Raw genomic sequence first — 16906 nt, forward strand, 5'->3', positions numbered from 1 at the left:
GTGAGAGTTGGAACAAAGATGGAGCAGCAAACTGAAAGCTTCTCCTTCCAGCTCAGCTCCATCTTCACCACAACGGACGGGAGCAGCGCCCTCATAACTGCTGATAAAGCCCCAATCCGTCTGTCCATCTCTAACTCACCATCATTAAGATGTCTAGAGAAACTTATAATAACCCTAACCCCAGGCTTTTAGTTTCTTTTCTTCTTTAGTAAAATATGAAGTGTTAAAGCTAATGACTTGAATCCAGTTGCTATCGCGGCTAACAGCATTCTCAGTTCGAGCTGAGGTGTTTCCTCCTCCCTGTCCTGCCTTTTCTCTGCTTCCTAATCCTTGCATCCATTTGATAGAAGGTGACTTAGATACTCTGCTCTGTTCAAAATTGAGTCATTATAGAAGGCAAGGGATCGATTTCTAGTCCCAGTAAGCCTCATTAGACCATGATGCACTGCAGCCACTGAGTCACAGCACAGGGTGTGGTCTGAGTACATTTATTCTCCATGAACACGTGTCTTTATCAGGCAGAGCATGAGCAAAAACCAGAGAAAGTTCAGACATACTTTCTGGGTTTTCTTCTGAAATGCATTCTGGGAAACGCAGCAGGAAAATCCAAAAGGAAACCACGACACTAAAAAAGCAGAGTGACTTTGTCTGCAGGTGGATTTGTCTCTGCCGTCCGGGCTTCTTCACATCTTGGTGAGTCACACAGCAGGTTGAGCAGGCTTCCCGAACGTTCGTCATGCACACAGCAGGAAGTTACAACACACACACACACGGATGCACACAGAGTTGTCACAGAGCCACCTCCAATACCTGCTCCCCGCTGTTGCTAATGTGACCAAACTGCGTTGCTTCCTTCAGTCTCCAACTCCGTCTAAAGCGTCCGCATCGCTCCTCCTTCCTTTACTCAGGACACCGATGCCATTAAAGCAAAAGCAGGTGAACAAACACACTTCACCTCCACCACCTGCTTTCCCTTCCTCCCATCCGCCATCTTCAGCCCCTGGACCAATCCTCATCCTTTTCATACCTGCAGTTCCCAGGTGGGAGACCTATTCGGTGCCGGATGTCCCAGTGCATTGTGGGTCCTGTAGTCCCGACTGCGGCTGAGACTCTGTGGCGCTAACATGCTCCTGAGTATCGACTGTGAGGTGGCAGGATGGAGCCGGTGCCGGCTTCTGCTCATCGCTGAGACTACCTCTCCCTCCCTGAGAGGAATGTTCGCCTCCCTACCTCCCTCCCTCTTTTTCTCCCTCGTTGCCTCCTCCTTTCTCACTTTTTCTATCTTTATTTGAACCGTTCTCACCTCTCCAATCCGGTTTGCACCTCTCTCTGTCTGCTTGTTATTCTCCCTCTTGCTTCCCGTTTCTCTGAGGAAAAGGTTACACACTGTGGGGATGGGTGGAGGGTGGTGCAGCAGAATATCTCCTGTCTTTGTGCTACATCATGAAACAACATAAAAGGCTGGATTACAGGGGGTCAGAGGACTGCCTGCTGGTCTTCTCCTTAGTAATTGGTAAAAAAAATATTTGTTTTCTGTCTTTGCAGATTGTTGAAACTGAGCTTTAAAAAAAAGACTAATTTTTAATAGACATCTGATCAGGATGCCTTCTGGGACGCCTCCCTGTGGAGGCGTTTCGAACATGTCCCAGTGGGAGGAGGCAGACCCAGGACCTGCTGGAGATAGTATACATCTTGGTTTACTTGGGACAGACTTGATGTCCCCCCCAGAGAAGCTGCAGGAGAAGGCTGTGGCTCTATCTTTAGACTGCTGCCCCTGCGACCTGCTTCTGGTAAGACAGTAAGAATTGTGCCAACACATCCTCTGGATGCTCCATCAGACTGTGCAGAGATCAAGTCAACAATTTGCTTTTAGTTGCGTCCCTTGAGCTGATCCTGGGTAATTTTCACATTGTGCAGCCTGGCATGGGGAAGCCACTGGTGTTGGAAAGTGACGCTGCTCTAGCGTTTGTGCAGCGTTGTTAATATTTCATATTTTCCTTCCAAGCAGCCAGACTTTCTTGTAATCTTTTAAAGCAGTCTTGAGCAATAGTTTTCCAGGTTTTCTGAAGTTTTTCTTTGGACACTGGCTACTTTTTCTCTCATTTTTAGTCCAGTTCTTTTTTTAAGCCACTTACAGTAACTCTGACCCACGAATCATTGAAGTATCAAGGAGGCTCCCAACTCAAGGGATGAACCAGTGTTGTGAACCAGTCTGCAGCTATTTCCTGTTTTCATTAAAATACATAAAGAAAATGAGGGATGGATACTTGAAGACTTTTGCATCTCAGTTGAAAACTAAACTCAGACACCTAATTAGCAGCACTGTGATGACACAAAGATGAAAATATAACCAACGCCTGAATAGAATCACATGTAACAGCTATAGATACACATGAGAACAAATATTCTGCTTGGGCTGCATGTCATTAAGTATGAAGCATCATGTTGCTGCATGTAAATTATTTCCCACCCATGAATCACCTGAACACAACCTGACTCTGGGAGCAGCTGATAAACGGATAAAAACAGAGTTTGGACGTTGCTGGCTTCGGGAAATGTTCAAAAGGCTGACGAGTTTTGGAATGTTGACATTTCAAATCGTGTGTGTGTGTGTCTGTGTGAGTCAGAACACAGATGGAGGATCAGAGCCGAGGCGACAGGATGCTCATGTAGCACCTCTTAATCACAGGATTAAAACTGAAAACCTAGCACCTGTGCCTCAGTCACACACACACACGTGCATGAGCACAAAATAACGCACAGGTATGTTCACCTGCATGCGTCCACACACATACGTTAAATGTCACTCTAACCTGTTATTGTCACCAGCATCATCAGCAATATAATGCGCAGGAAACAGTCACATCCACCCTCCAGAACTTTCCATCCAAGTCTATTTCTGTCTCACACATCCGGGGAAACTAGCTCTCTGTCCTCTTCTATAAATGGCTAAAAGTTGACTTGAATTAGCCAATAAACAGAAACCTGACGCTGAGCATCCATGTTGATGCCTAATCCTGTAAACAGCCATTTAGAAGATGTTCTGGAGTGGAGTTTTATCACCACACACCACCCTTAAAGGCTCAGGAAAATAAGCCAATAGAAACTTTAACGTCTTTTTTATTCGTTCTGCTTGGTATTGATCTGGATAATCTGAAATGCTGACAGTGTGTGAGCTTAGAAGAAAGCAAAACAAACGCACATCTGGCAAAGTCAGCTTTAGTTTTTATGCTCCACACAGCTGGAAAAACGTCCCAGAAGACATGAGAGGAGCTGAAACTATAAACACATTTATTCAGTCTGACTTTTTTTATAGCGGTTTATTCATTTCCTATCATTTTTCTATAATTATATATGCTTTGATAATGTTTTAAGTGTATTTTTACAAACTTTCTTAAACATTTTTTAGCTACGAATGTGTTTAGTAGATTCTTCATTCGATCAATCTTTGTCTTTTAATAATCAGTGTTTATTGTTTCATTACATATTATTTACAAGATCTGTTTCATTATCTATTTGTTCGTATTAGAGCAAAATCCCTTCGTTCAATCATTTGTAAAAGAAGCACTTAAAGGTGTGAGACTAATAAAGTTTGATTAATTAAAAACTTCAGTTACTTTTTATCATCTTTCTCTGTTCAGTTTGCATGAGCATGATACAGAGAAAGCTTCATAATTCACACTCTGGAACTGGGACGTGTTTGTTATTTATACCTGAAAATAACAGAATTCATTTGCAGTTGACCCCAGCTGTTAACTCAGAGGTAACATTTCACTATCAGACGGTCTTATTGAGTTAATCTCACGTCCTTTAAATGGAGTCTGCTTTAAAAGGATTAATGAGAGCATTGTTGGGGAAATTAGGGAGTTGCAAAGACAATTTAAAAGGTGAAAATGTAAACCGTGACGGGAAAGAGGGCGGAAATTTTTGGAAGATTTTTTGTCCAAAGCCTGGATGAAGGTGCATAAATGCAGGATCCAACACCTTTAAAAGAGATGACAACTTAATTAATTATTTAGATGCACGACTAAAGGCAATTTAAAGCAATAAATATGTCAATATTGAAAGCACGAGGAATTAAAACGACAGTCAGCAAAGTGACTTTCATGATAATCGAAGAGGATGCATCTGTGTTCCTAAACTTCCCGGAGTGTATCCTGACTGCATCTCTTATTGGGAGGCTCTTTCCCGCTTCTTTAACTTGAAAATAAACATCCAATCAGCGTCCTCTCTTTTCTTAATTTAATTTAATCAAGATAATCAGCTCTGAAGTTCATGTTTGATGAGCCTCTACCTCCTCTAACTCCGTCTGTCCAGGAAGAAAACTTCAGTTAAAGTCTGATTTAAGAAATCTTCCTTCATCCTTTGGAAATATTCACCCTGACAAGCTTTGCTACTAAAGCAAACATGCGCTCATTAACAGGTTTCAGCAGCCGTGCAACACTTCACATCTGTCCGCCGTCAGATCTAATTAAGAGCAGAGTGGATCGGTTTGATGTTGTTACACAGCTCTGCTCGCAGCAGCAGCAGCAGACCTCCCCGACGGACACGTAACAGCCATCATATCAAATGAACAGAAACTCTGCACACGTTTTTAACCTCTGGTCACGAGCGGGTGGCTGCAGGGAGAGTGTCGTATCACCAAGCATGAAGCAAACCGAGCACAGCTGCACGAGGACCGAGACGGGCAGCATATGCAGACACTGGGTTTTTTTAATTATTTGTACTGTAATCAGTCAGGTGAGCCTTATATTCCTCTCATTGATAACACCAACTCCAAAAAGGTTGCAGATCTCATAAAGTTAAACCAATGCTTCTTTTAGTTCTCCACTTTGCCTCGGTCCACTTTAAATGAGCTTTGGTCCAGAGAAGACGGCAGTGTTTCTGGACCATGTGACAGAGCTTCAACCTGCATTTTACACATGTTACGATGAACTGTGTTCACAGACAGTGCTTTATGGAAGTGTTCCTGAGTCCATGCAGTGATTTCCAGGACAGAATCAGATCAGTTTTAATGCAGCTGTTTGTATACAAGGGACATGCTGGTATGATGCACGCTTATGTGCAAACATTTCCATCAACCAAAGTAATCACGATCTAGACTTTATGTCATAATTACAACGGGCCTAAGGTTGGAAAATAGAAAAGTAGGGAACACCAAGAAGAGTGGTGAGGTGAAGTGTTGGGCACTCGGCTCCACGTTAAATCAGTTTTGCCAATCATGTGTGGAGCAGGACTTTTTTAAGGTTAACTACAGCATCATTTTGACCAGCAGCTCACTTAATCCCAGGCCCAGAGGACCTTGGATGTGCTGCCATGTGTGAACTTCCTGCAGAGAAGGATGTGATGGGTTACTGAAGGTTGCAGAGCAGCCAAACACACCCCTCGGAAATCTCAACAACGCACCGTACAGGCCTGAGTTGGTGTGTCTTTAAATAAGACAAGCAAATTAAAAGTATTCTGAACACATGTTCACCTCCTTAATCCCAGAGCAAAACACTGCAGTCGTTCATGCACAGAACAGCAAGCACAGGAGACAGAAAGTACTGAAAGGTTTCCTGAATGGGCTTCGTGTTCTGTGTGTGGGACCAAGAACATCCTGATATCTTGTTTTGGAACAAAGGTCTTTGAGGCTGATGTTCGGGCACGTCAGTGCGTGAGAGGATAAGAGTGGCGGTAACCTGACTCCCTGGCAGCCTTCGCTGCCATCCAACATGCAAACATACACAGAAAGGTTTGAAAGCAGATAATCCAGCTCTCTTTTACATCTCACTAAATAAATAAACATTCCAGAGTCCCAGATTCTACTAGACCTCGTTTTCCGTTTTCAGGATAAAGAGGGCGCATTTCTGTCTGTGTGGCATGTGGTTTCTGAAAGAGCTCCACATCAACGGCTGATTTCATGACCATAAAACACCTGCCGAGCTGAGATTCAACCCAGATGCTCCAACAACCGTTAGCTGGACACGCTTCTTGGTCCCTTTTCCACCAGCAAGAGAGCCGATCCTAAAACCTTAAACATCCAACCAGCTCCAATACATGCATTTAACTTATGGGATGCCCAGCTAAGATGGGAAAAACCTCAGCTCACGCACAGACAACTACTCACAATCACACTGAGGGGTGCTGGTCCACGACAGTCTAAAACTGCCCCCACATTTTTCCTCTTTACCGGCTCAGGTCTCTCTGAGCAGCCACCTCTGAAGCTCCAGTCTGGTCGCTGGCGGCTGCCGTTGGACCCGGCGATGAGCAGAAGTCGTCGGAGCGACTTCAGCCGACCCCTCAGCGCTCTGACGAGGCTGCTGACGGCGCACCTGCACGCCAGCTTGGCCTCAGCCGCGCAGCGTGTCATCACAAACTGAAGCGAGGAGATGTTGCAGGGAATGACTCGGACAGCGAGGGACAAACAAATGTGGCTGTGAGGCAGAGTGAGGGGATACCCAGAGGACGGGCAGGGAAGTGGAGAGGAGGGGAGAGGGGCAGTTCCAAATTGGGATAGGAAGCGGGATCCCCCCCAGCGCCCCAGTTTCCACCAACATGCAGCTGTAACCTTCCACCCAGTGTTTCCACCAGGTGTCCTGGAGATCCCCGTTCACTCCCCACTGACATAACTCTGACCAATGACTAAAGACCACAAGGAAAAAACTCACACTTCTATGGTCACACTCACCGGGAGCTTCAGATTAGACCCACAGCCTACATACACTGAAATAATATCAATGAATGTGAGCTTTGTTCTCTCAGCTGAATGTGTGAAATGACATTTTAGTTAGAAATAAGACTCGCTCATTAATTCCCTCATTCTGACTCAGTTTGCTGTAGAAAACAAGAAGAAATGTGAACTCTGTATCCACCAAGAGATGAAACAACAAACTATCAATCGACTGCTATCAAGAGCGTTATAAGTTACACTTTCAAGCTTTTGTTAAGACTTATACAGACAAGTATGCCTAAAAGTCTTGATCCAGCCCTAATTTATTTATATTTTCCTTCCAAGCAGCCAGACTTTGTTGTAATATTTTAAAGTGATCTTGAGCAATAGCTCTCCAGACTTTCTGAAAGTCTTTCTCAGTTTCCTTTGGACATTGGCTGCTTTTTCACGCATTTTCAGTCCAGTCCTTGTACCTTTTTTTCTTTATTAGCCATTTAACTCTGACCTATGAATCATTCCAGCAGAAAAAAGGCTCCTAACTCAAGGGATGAACCAGTGTTGTGTCGACACATAACAGACAACTTAGCAAAGAAGCCACTTTAAATAGTATTTCTAGCCACTTTGTTACGAGCAGCTTCCCCTGGCCTTGTCCTCAGCTCGAATGACACTCACACACACAGAAAAGCATTGATCCACGAGTCACTTGTCAAAGGAATCAAAGTCGGTTCAGCGGCGAAATAAAAAGATTAATAAAATCTGCTGCAATGGGCAGTCATCTAAAAACTGCTCCTACGACGGCTAAATATGAGAGCTCAAGAGCTTTTCCTGTCATTTTGGAGCCAAGTTCTTGAGAGCAGTGACAGAGGAAAAAAAGAAAAGAGCTCCACTTGAAAACGCTGAGCTATGCCAAATGACACAAGAAGTGGACTGAAAATCAGTGGCAGCAGGTCTTATGGAGGGATGAATCCTCCCCAGAGCCCGGACCTCAACATTATTGAAGCAGTGTGGGATCATCTGACAGAGAACAGAACAAAAGGCAGCCAACATCCAAAGAAGAGCTTTGAGATGTCCTTCAAGAGGCCTGGAGAACTATTCCTGAAGACTCCTTAAAGAAATGACAGAAAGCTTCTCTAAGAGGGTTCAGGCTGTGTTGGAGAATAAAGGAGCTCAGACCAGATACTCACTTTAAAGCTCATCAGAATTGGACTGTTTCTGTCTTATATTCTGTATTTATATTCATGTTTCAGCATGTTTAAAAAAATAAATAAATCTGCAGCTGTTTTCCTGAACCTGAGAAAAGAAATGAGGAATGAATCAAGAGATCTGATCCAAATAATCATAAATCCTATATGAAATAACCACCAAAAAACAACGATATCCTTCACAATAACAATTTCTAGATTCATTCATTGAGTAAATGTGTGAAAGCTGACAGGGCAGCCAACAATGATCAACACACACACACGCACACACACACACACAAGTCAAATATCCCATAAAATACCCCAAAACAATCCTCTAAAACCCTCTCCAGCAGTCAGTCGGTGGATCAAACTCCAGCACGGACACAATGTGGGTGACACTCTCCACCCGTCCCCCACCCGTCCACCACCCGTCACAACCCTTGACTCTCTCGAACACAATGTACACGATGCCACATGACATTTCTTGTGTTACCTCCACCTGTTGTCACCTTCTCTCAGTGAGCACCCCTCAGAGCAACATCAGCATGCTGAATACACACAGCACCTGCATCCCGACTGACCGCCAGCAAAATGTCTGCTGTGAGCCTCTTCTGCTCACCAAAAAGGGTTCATTTATGCCTCAGTTTAAAGCAAGACCACCAAATTACTCAGTGTTTCATGTCCAAATACGCCGAGTTTTCAAATATCCAAACAGCCACCGAAGCAAAAATGTTTGTTTTAGAAATGATTTCAGGTGCAAACGAATGTATTTTCCCTTCATGACCTCAGAAAAACCAACAGACAAAATGAATAACATCAAAAACTTTCATTTTCATCTTTTTACAAGGGAAAAAAATCAAAACAGCAGCTGCTTCCTGCCTCTCATGTGATGTTTGGTAAAGAAATGAAAGAATTTTTGGGGGAAAATGACGCAGCAAATTAGTTATAAACGTTAGATTGAAGAAGATAATTTGTACATTAATTAATAAACTTTTAGTTACTGTGAATTTGATCTCTGATACAAAACTGCAATTGGTGTCAGCAAACTATACCCGATTACTCAGCAATATTCTCGATTATGCTGCTAATTTCAGACTTTTTAGACAAAACTGTCGGCTTATTATCACCAAAAACCTGTCAGCAAAGAGCACAGATCAGCTGTTCATCTCCAAAAACAAACTCGCAGCAGAAAAGTACTTTTTCTGCACATTTATGACCGACTTCAGCTAACTTTACTGTGACAATACACAGCAAGTGTGAGACCGAGAGGGGAAACAAGAGAGAAGTGACGCCACATTTCAAGCAGCATATTCATATCCCTTATTAACTCTGCTAATAAAAATAGATGCAAGTGGGAATTGAGTAATAATACCGAGCACACTGTTGTTTTGTACCCTTATACCTCCTGTTTGTGTGAGTTTCTGCAACAGCTGGTTGCATAAATATCCTGTTAATCAAGTTTTTTTTCTCATTGCTGCTCTCAATGTGACTCACGGAGGGTAAAAGCGTGAGCTAAAACGCCTCAAATGTCAATGAAATGTGTGCGTGTAAAGCTTCTCCATGGCAGCAGCTATCACGGATTGAGCGAGCAGGATTCCATTCCAGACAATCTGCACCCCCTAAGCCCGTTACGCAATCAAATTAACAGACCGGATGGCCACCACACAAGAAGACACACACATACACTTGGGATTTGTCAGGTTAGAGGCATACAGGGCGCTTCCGCTGGCCTTGTCCTCAGCTCGAATGACACTCACACACACAGCAAAGCATTGATCCACGAGTCACTTGTCAAAGGAATCAGAGTCGGTTCAGCAGCGAAATAAAAAGATTAATAAAATCTGCTGCAATGGGCAGTCATCTAAAAACTGCTCCTACGAGGGCTAAATATGAGAGCTCAGGAGCTTTTCCTGTCATTTTGGAGCCAAGTTCTTGAGAGCAGTGACAGAGGAGCAAGAGAAAGAAAAGAGCTCCACCTACAGAAACTCAAACTGCATCAACAGAAAATCCACAAAGAAGAAGACGTCACAGTGTGGGAACCGCTCGGTTTGACTGACAGAAGCCTGCATCGTACAGCTTTAAGACAAAAGTAAACATATTAGCCTGGATTATCAGACACTTTAAAATGGATTATCATCTTCTGCTGAACTTGATCCAGCCCTCATTTTTTATATTTTCCTTCGAAGCAGCCAGACTTTCTGTTAATCTTTTAAAGTGGTCTTGAGCAATAGTTCTCCAGACTTTCTGAAGGTCTTTCAAAGTTTTTCTTTGGACATTGGCTCCTTTTTCACTCATTTTCAGTCCAGTCCTTGTAACTTCTTTGCATGTTAAGCCACTTTACACTGACCTATGAATCATTCAAGCTTTAAAAAAGGCTCCTAACTCAAGGGATGAACCAGTGTTGTTGTCCTTAAGAAAAAGGAAAAAATCCAGCAAAGACCCGACACAGGACCTGAGAGATGCATCTGGACCTTCAGCTGATCCATCTACTGTTGGCCCAAGCCTCATCAGAAATGGTCTCCATGGAAGGGTGGCTGTCAAGAAGCTATTCTTGAGGAAGGGAAACATGGAGAAAAGGCTGAGCTATGCCAAATGACACAAGAAGTGGACTGAAAATCAGTGGCAGCAGGTCTTATGGAGGGATGAATCCTCCCCAGAGCCCGGACCTCAACATTATTGAAGCAGTGTGGGATCATCTGACAGAGAATGGAACAAAAGGCAGCCAACATCCAAAGAAGAGCTTTGGGATGTCTTTCAAGAAGCCTGGAGAACTATTCCTGAAGACTCCTTAAAGAAATGACAGAAAGCTGGTCTCAGAGGGTTCAGGCGGTGTTGGAGAATAAAGGAGCTCAGACCAGATACTCACTTTAAAGCTGCTTAGAATTGTACAAACTCTGTCTTCATCTTATTTACTGTATTTATATTCATGTTTCAGTAACTCACTGCAGCTGTTTACCTGATGATGTACAAAGAAATGAGGGGTGGGTAATGATTTTTTTCCACAGTTAACAAGAATTTTTCAACAACGTTTTTGTCACTTTTTTTTTTTGCAATAACAGCTCAAAACCCTGTAAAATGTGGACCACAACATAGTTACGTGCTTCCGTTTTTCTCTGCAACTGGAACATGATCATGGTGTGTATTATGAGAAACTGTCACAAATGCATTCTTGCACAACTAAAACATGTTTAAACAGTCTCACAAGGAGGAAGGAGGTGGTGGACCCAACGGTTACACCACAGGCTGTCAAAGCTTTCTGACTTCGCTGTCTTCAGCGGCTGCTCAGGGTTAAAGATAAACAGCATATGGTTAGGCTTGAATATTACTTAATACGTGGTTACAGGTTGTGAGATGTCATCAAACAGGCAGTGAAACACATTAGCAGTTCAGGGTTTCTGCTTCTTCTTTACAACACCGCTACCTTTATGCAAAAGTCAGCCGCTAAGCCCCATATGCTGTCATAAAGTGCTGTAATGTAACCACAGACACAAAGGGAGGGCGACTATATTTAACTGCTCGTTCAAATGAAACCAAAGCAAAGATTTACACTGACATTTTCAACTAAATTCAAGGATTAATCTCTGTTTTCAAGGTGCTAACCTGGGAGCAGTGAGAAGGCAGAAGGACGGAAACTGAGAAAGAAACAAGTGTTTCATCTGAAAGATGGTTGACAAAAGACAGAAGAAGAAAGAAGAAGTAGGAGGGAGAGCGATGACAAAGAGGCGGATATGATCTGCAGCAGAGGCCGAACTTTATAGTACAGAGAGACTGGGAGAGCATTAAGAATAGATGAGGAGGAGCAGAGGGAGGACATCATCATTTATTCAAGAGCTGGCGAGATAAGATCCTCAATCACAGCTCAGCTCAGCACACAGAGAGTCTCAGCTTTTCATTGTGCTGTTAACTGATCTACCAAAAAGGGCACAGAGGTAACCAGGAGATAAAACAGGGCAGCGGGCGGCCATCGTGAAACTCTCCCGGTGGTCTCGGCAGAGCTAAACTCCGATGTCAAAACACATCTCTTATTTAGTCAGAGATACAACCTCCTCAGCCAGAGAGAAGTCTGAACCTTCCAGAGGCGTCCAATCACTGAGCTCGAATCTACGACAGCAAGCTGGAGCGAGAAAACCTCCAGACTTCGAGAAAACCAATTAAATATTCAGTTTGGGGAGGTAAAGAGTCCCTCTCAGCTTTGCAACATCTCTGATTTGTACTCTTTGATCTTTGCCAGAAAAATAAATTCATCTTAAAACTGCATTGAGATCCCAACTTAGTGAGTTAAACTCTCAGGAAACATAACAAAATATTAGACTCCTCCTGAGTTTATGTAGGATGAATAAACTATACGAAGTATAGCAAATAAAATGTAAGAAATAAGTAGCTCAGTCCATTTTCTTCATATTTAACAGTAAATACAAGCGACACTGTGAAACCTGGACAAACTGGTTTCACTGGTACCTATACCAATAAAGTTTAAGTGACTTTCAGAGCAAAAATGCCTAATTTTGAGGTGAAAAAGTAAGATTTTGTCTCTTTTTCTTTGTCTAAACTATCACCCAACTTTTAAGTTACAAAACAAAGAGAAAAAAACCAACCCAAAAGCATAGCAGTCACTACAGGAGGAGGAATTCAAGCCCTGAGGGATGCTATGATGTTCATGTTCTCACACTGATCTACAAAAATAAAGAGTTACTTGTGAAAATGTTCTTAAAATTTAAATCTCATACAAATATTTGTGCTTTAAGACGATCTTTCCCCGTTTATTTACATTTGAAAACCAGTCCCCCCAAAAAAAGTGTTTAAGGTTTATTGTAAATAATACATGACGAGGAATAAGAAACACAGTTTGGCTGAAATATCAATAAATTAAATAGAGCTGAGCAGGGTGGTTCTCGGAGATCAACTCCAGTGAAAATACATCTTTTTGATCAAAAATAAATATATATGACAGATATCCTCCAAACTCAACACCTGGCTTCTTCTGGAGTTAAATCTGGATTCCAATTTTATCCAACCACCCGACAAACGATTGTCAGAAGTGCAAAGTCAGGCGTTCTTTATATGTGGCCAGTAAACTTATCAGTAATTCTGAGGTTTCAGAGTCTCAAACGGCTCTACAGGAGAAAGTTGGAGGTCACCAAGAGAGGAAATGGACACAAAAACAGAGGAAATGCACTGAATCTTTCGAGAGATACAGCTGGAAGCACAAGGCATAAGTTCATAGCTTTTACACTTCCTGTGTGTGGTAGATAGTAATCTTCTTGCAGTTTTTCACCTTCTCAAATAAGAAAGTGACAGCAAAAGACCCACAGAAAGAGGTGGTGGCTGCTGGCACCTGCTCACAGGTTTCAGTTCACACAGCAGGAAGCACACTTCATGAAGGCTTACAGGCCCCAAGACAGAGATGGAAACCTCTACTGACCCACAAAAAATAAAAAGAAATCCCCTCTAAAACTATCAGGAGAGGCCAAAGAAGCTTTGAGATGCAATGAATCCAAGTTGGAACAATTTACTGTCAATGTGCTACTGCACATGGCAGATATGACATCATGAGCAGAAGAGTCCTTAAAAAGGCATAAACTCTACCAAAAGAGTGAAAACAAGGTGGAAGCGTGACAATATGACAAACTTCATCCCAAATGACCACGATGTACGACTGTGTAACATTTCTGCCATGCCTTTAAAGACTGTGACATTAAAAATGAGCCATGAATTCATCTGATTACCCAACAGGCTTCTGTTTGTGCCTGTGATGGAAACGCGTGATGAAGATTAAAAGAAAACTTTGGACTTCAGTGGAAGAGGATGAGACATTCGCAGACAGTAAGACAGACAGAAGCAGGGGGACAGCTCCGAGACAGGAGACCCTGTCACCATGCCAACCATGTTACCATGGTAATCTGTCCATAACACACACACACACACACACATACCTCAGTGTGATGTTTTGGACAGCAGCCCCACAGTCAAATTCTTTCTCCTCCTACCTCGCTCTTCCTCTTTGAGGCCTCACTCTCTCCCTTGTGTCCCCCTTTTCTCCCCCCTTCGCTCCAACCTCCTCATTAGGGGATATCAAAGTGCTTCATCCGCCGCCAATCAGCAGACTGACATGCACGAAAATGCAACATTCAGGACTGAGAGCCATCTCTGCACTACAGGGAAAACTAATGAACTATCACTCAGTGCTGTTAGCCCACATTCAGGAACCTCATGGCTCCTCCTCTGAGTGAAAACCCGGCAGTTCAGCAGCCAGCATGATAAATGTCCATCAATAATCTATTAAAAGGAGGAGAGAGCCTGGATCACACTTGAAATATCAAGGCAAAGGTAGCAAACACCAACAACAACCATAAATCGGTTTCAACCTTATCAATCAGCGCGTTTGGAGGCTTTCCTCAGTCTAAACCCTCCGAGTTACAGTGCAGATAGGAGCAGCTAATGCAGCTAATGCAGCGTGACTTCTCATTTGGTAAAAAGAAAATAATCAAATGAAAACAAGGCTCAGGTGCGGTACGTCACACTTTTAATCTACATCAAACAAGTTGAGCAATCTCATCACATCCATCCCAGAGGGAAATAAGGCACGAGTTCGCAGGAAGACACACAAATATGGAGTTTACTGACAGTACAAAAACAAGATCATGCATAATCGAGCAGAATCTTCTCATAAATAATGCAGATAAAAACAACTTTACAAATACAGCGTGTTCCTCGTTCGGGTTTCTGCTGTTTGGAGTTAATGTTGGCCTGAGTGCATTTTTGTGCAAAACATCCAACTTCAGATGAACAAAAACACATGACATATTACACTGTGATCATTTATCATTATTATCATTCTCTCTCATGGTTGTGGAGGAATCTTGACCCACTCTTCTTTCCAGCGTTGCTTCAGTTCATTGAGGTTTGCAGCATTGGTTCATGCACAGCTCTCTTAAGGTCCCACCACAGCATTTCAGTCAGGTTGAGGTCTGGACTTTGACTGGACCTTTGCAACACCTTGATTCTTTTCTTTTTCAGACATTCTGTTGTAGATTTTCTGTTGTGTTTGGGATCATTGTCCTGTTGATGACCCAGTTTCAGTCAAGCTTTAGCTGTGGGACAGATGGCCTCACATTTGACTCTAGAATACTTTGGTATCCAGAGGAGTTCATGGTGGATTCAATGACCGCAAGGTGCCCAGGTTCTGTGGCTGCAGAACAAGCCCAGATCATCAGCCCTCCACCACCATGCTTGACAGTTGGTATGAGGTGTTTGTGCTGATATGCTGTGTTTGGTTTCCTCCAAACGTGCTGCTGTGCATTACGACCAAACATCTCCACTCTGGTCTGGTCTGTCCAAAGGACATTGTTCCAGAAGTCTTGTGGTTTGTTCAGATGCAGCTTTGCAAACCTAAGCTGTGCTGCCATGTTATTTTTAGAGAGAAGAGGCTTTCTCCTGCAGCCCTTCCAAACAAGCCATCCTTGTTCAGTCTTTTTCTAATTGTTCTGTCATGAACTTTAACCTTTAACATGCTAACTGAGGCCTGTAGAGTCTGAGATGTAGCTCTTGGGTTTTTGACCTTGGGGTGAACTTGCTGGGACGCCCACTCCTGGGAAGATTGACAGCTGTCTTGAATGTTTTCCAGTTGTGAATAATCTTTCTCTCTGGTTTTATAACCCTTCCCAGATTGATGGGCAGCTTCTCTAAGATCATTGCTGATGTCTCTCCTCCTTGCCATTGTGTAAACATAGACCTGAATGCTGCAGAGCAGCAAACTGACAAGACGCTTTTATAGAGGTGCTCACACTTACAGATGATCAATTAATCAGTGCATTGATTAGCAGCACCAGGCTGCTACTTAATGCCATTGGAAGCAATAAGGGTTCACTTAGTTTTTTCACACAGTGCTTCTGTGATTTGTCTCAGTTTTTGTTCAATAAATAATGACACAGTCTAAAATGTCATGTGTTGGTGTTCATCGGAGGTTGTAGTTGCAGCACTTTAAGACCTGATAAGATCCAGATTATATTTTTCATTATGTCCTAATATATAAAACCTAAAATGTGCACTTTCTTTTTTATTGGACCTTAAATGAGCACACAAAATGTTTCATAAACTCAGACAAAGATACTTAGAAATGGCCTGATCACATAAGCTGCTTTCACACCTGTGCTGCAGCCCTGAAAGTTTCCACTGATGTCCCCAACATTCACCCCTGACTGGTGCAGAGACCAAGAAGACAGCTTCTTGGTAAAAATCGCCCACAGAAAAGACAAACGGCGTAAGAGTGTGGCAGTTAGTCTTCAGGAGCGTTAACCGAGTGCTCTTCATCTTCATCTTTGCTGACCTGTGTGTTGCTTCTGAACCGCTTAATGACACTGTGGATACATTTAAATACATCAAACACAAAAAACGAGCCTCATCAGACATTGTAGACATGTATAAATAAAGCAGAAAGTACTTTCAGCATCATGTCCTTCCTCTCCGGTGGACAAATCCAGCAGGGAGAGCTCATCTGGAGCAGATAATCCACTACTATTAAACAACACAGCAACACATTCCCTTTTTAGTTCACACTAAAGTACTAAAAGTGTAGTTTTTATGTGGGACTCTTTTATTCACTCATTTCAGTTTCAGTATTTAATTTAATCGGGCTCAGGCCTCTAGAGCAGCAGTAATAAATCCCTAAAAAGTCCAAATTCATCAGAATGGGCCCTAAAAATAGTCCCTTTGTTTATATTTAGGCAGACCTCACCACAGGGAGTGCGAGTGTTAAAGGGTGAACAATGCTCAGGCTCAGAGTGACCCATAACTGGAATGCAATTATGTAGGAGTCAGTCTTTTTGATCACTCACAGTCCAAACCACACTCGCATTCAAACAGCAGTTTTTATTCTCATGCACAGACCGATGACGCATGGGAGCAAACTCTGGGGTTCGGCATCTGAGCCAGGGGCTGGACGACCGGAGCTTACTCCGTCAACACAGGAAACTGGATTACAGCTTCTTGTCAATAGAGTTATAAAACATCAGTTTTAACAATATTTCATTGCCAAAAAGCACAATTTCATCAAATAGGAAATCATTTCATT

The 16906-nt window shown here is 42.8% G+C and overlaps 1 protein-coding gene across 4 annotated transcripts in view; it reads right to left on the reverse strand.

The window, feature by feature from the left end:
• rps6ka3b (ribosomal protein S6 kinase, polypeptide 3b) overlaps positions 1–16906 on the reverse strand; it is a 59951-nt gene that overhangs the window by 22067 nt on the left and 20978 nt on the right. The gene's annotated exons all lie outside the window — the stretch shown is intronic.

This window comes from Leuresthes tenuis, unplaced genomic scaffold (genome assembly GCF_036924035.1).
Source record: "Leuresthes tenuis unplaced genomic scaffold, fLeuTen1.0.hap1 SCAF_24, whole genome shotgun sequence".
In the NCBI taxonomy this organism is placed as follows: domain Eukaryota; kingdom Metazoa; phylum Chordata; class Actinopteri; order Atheriniformes; family Atherinopsidae; genus Leuresthes; species Leuresthes tenuis.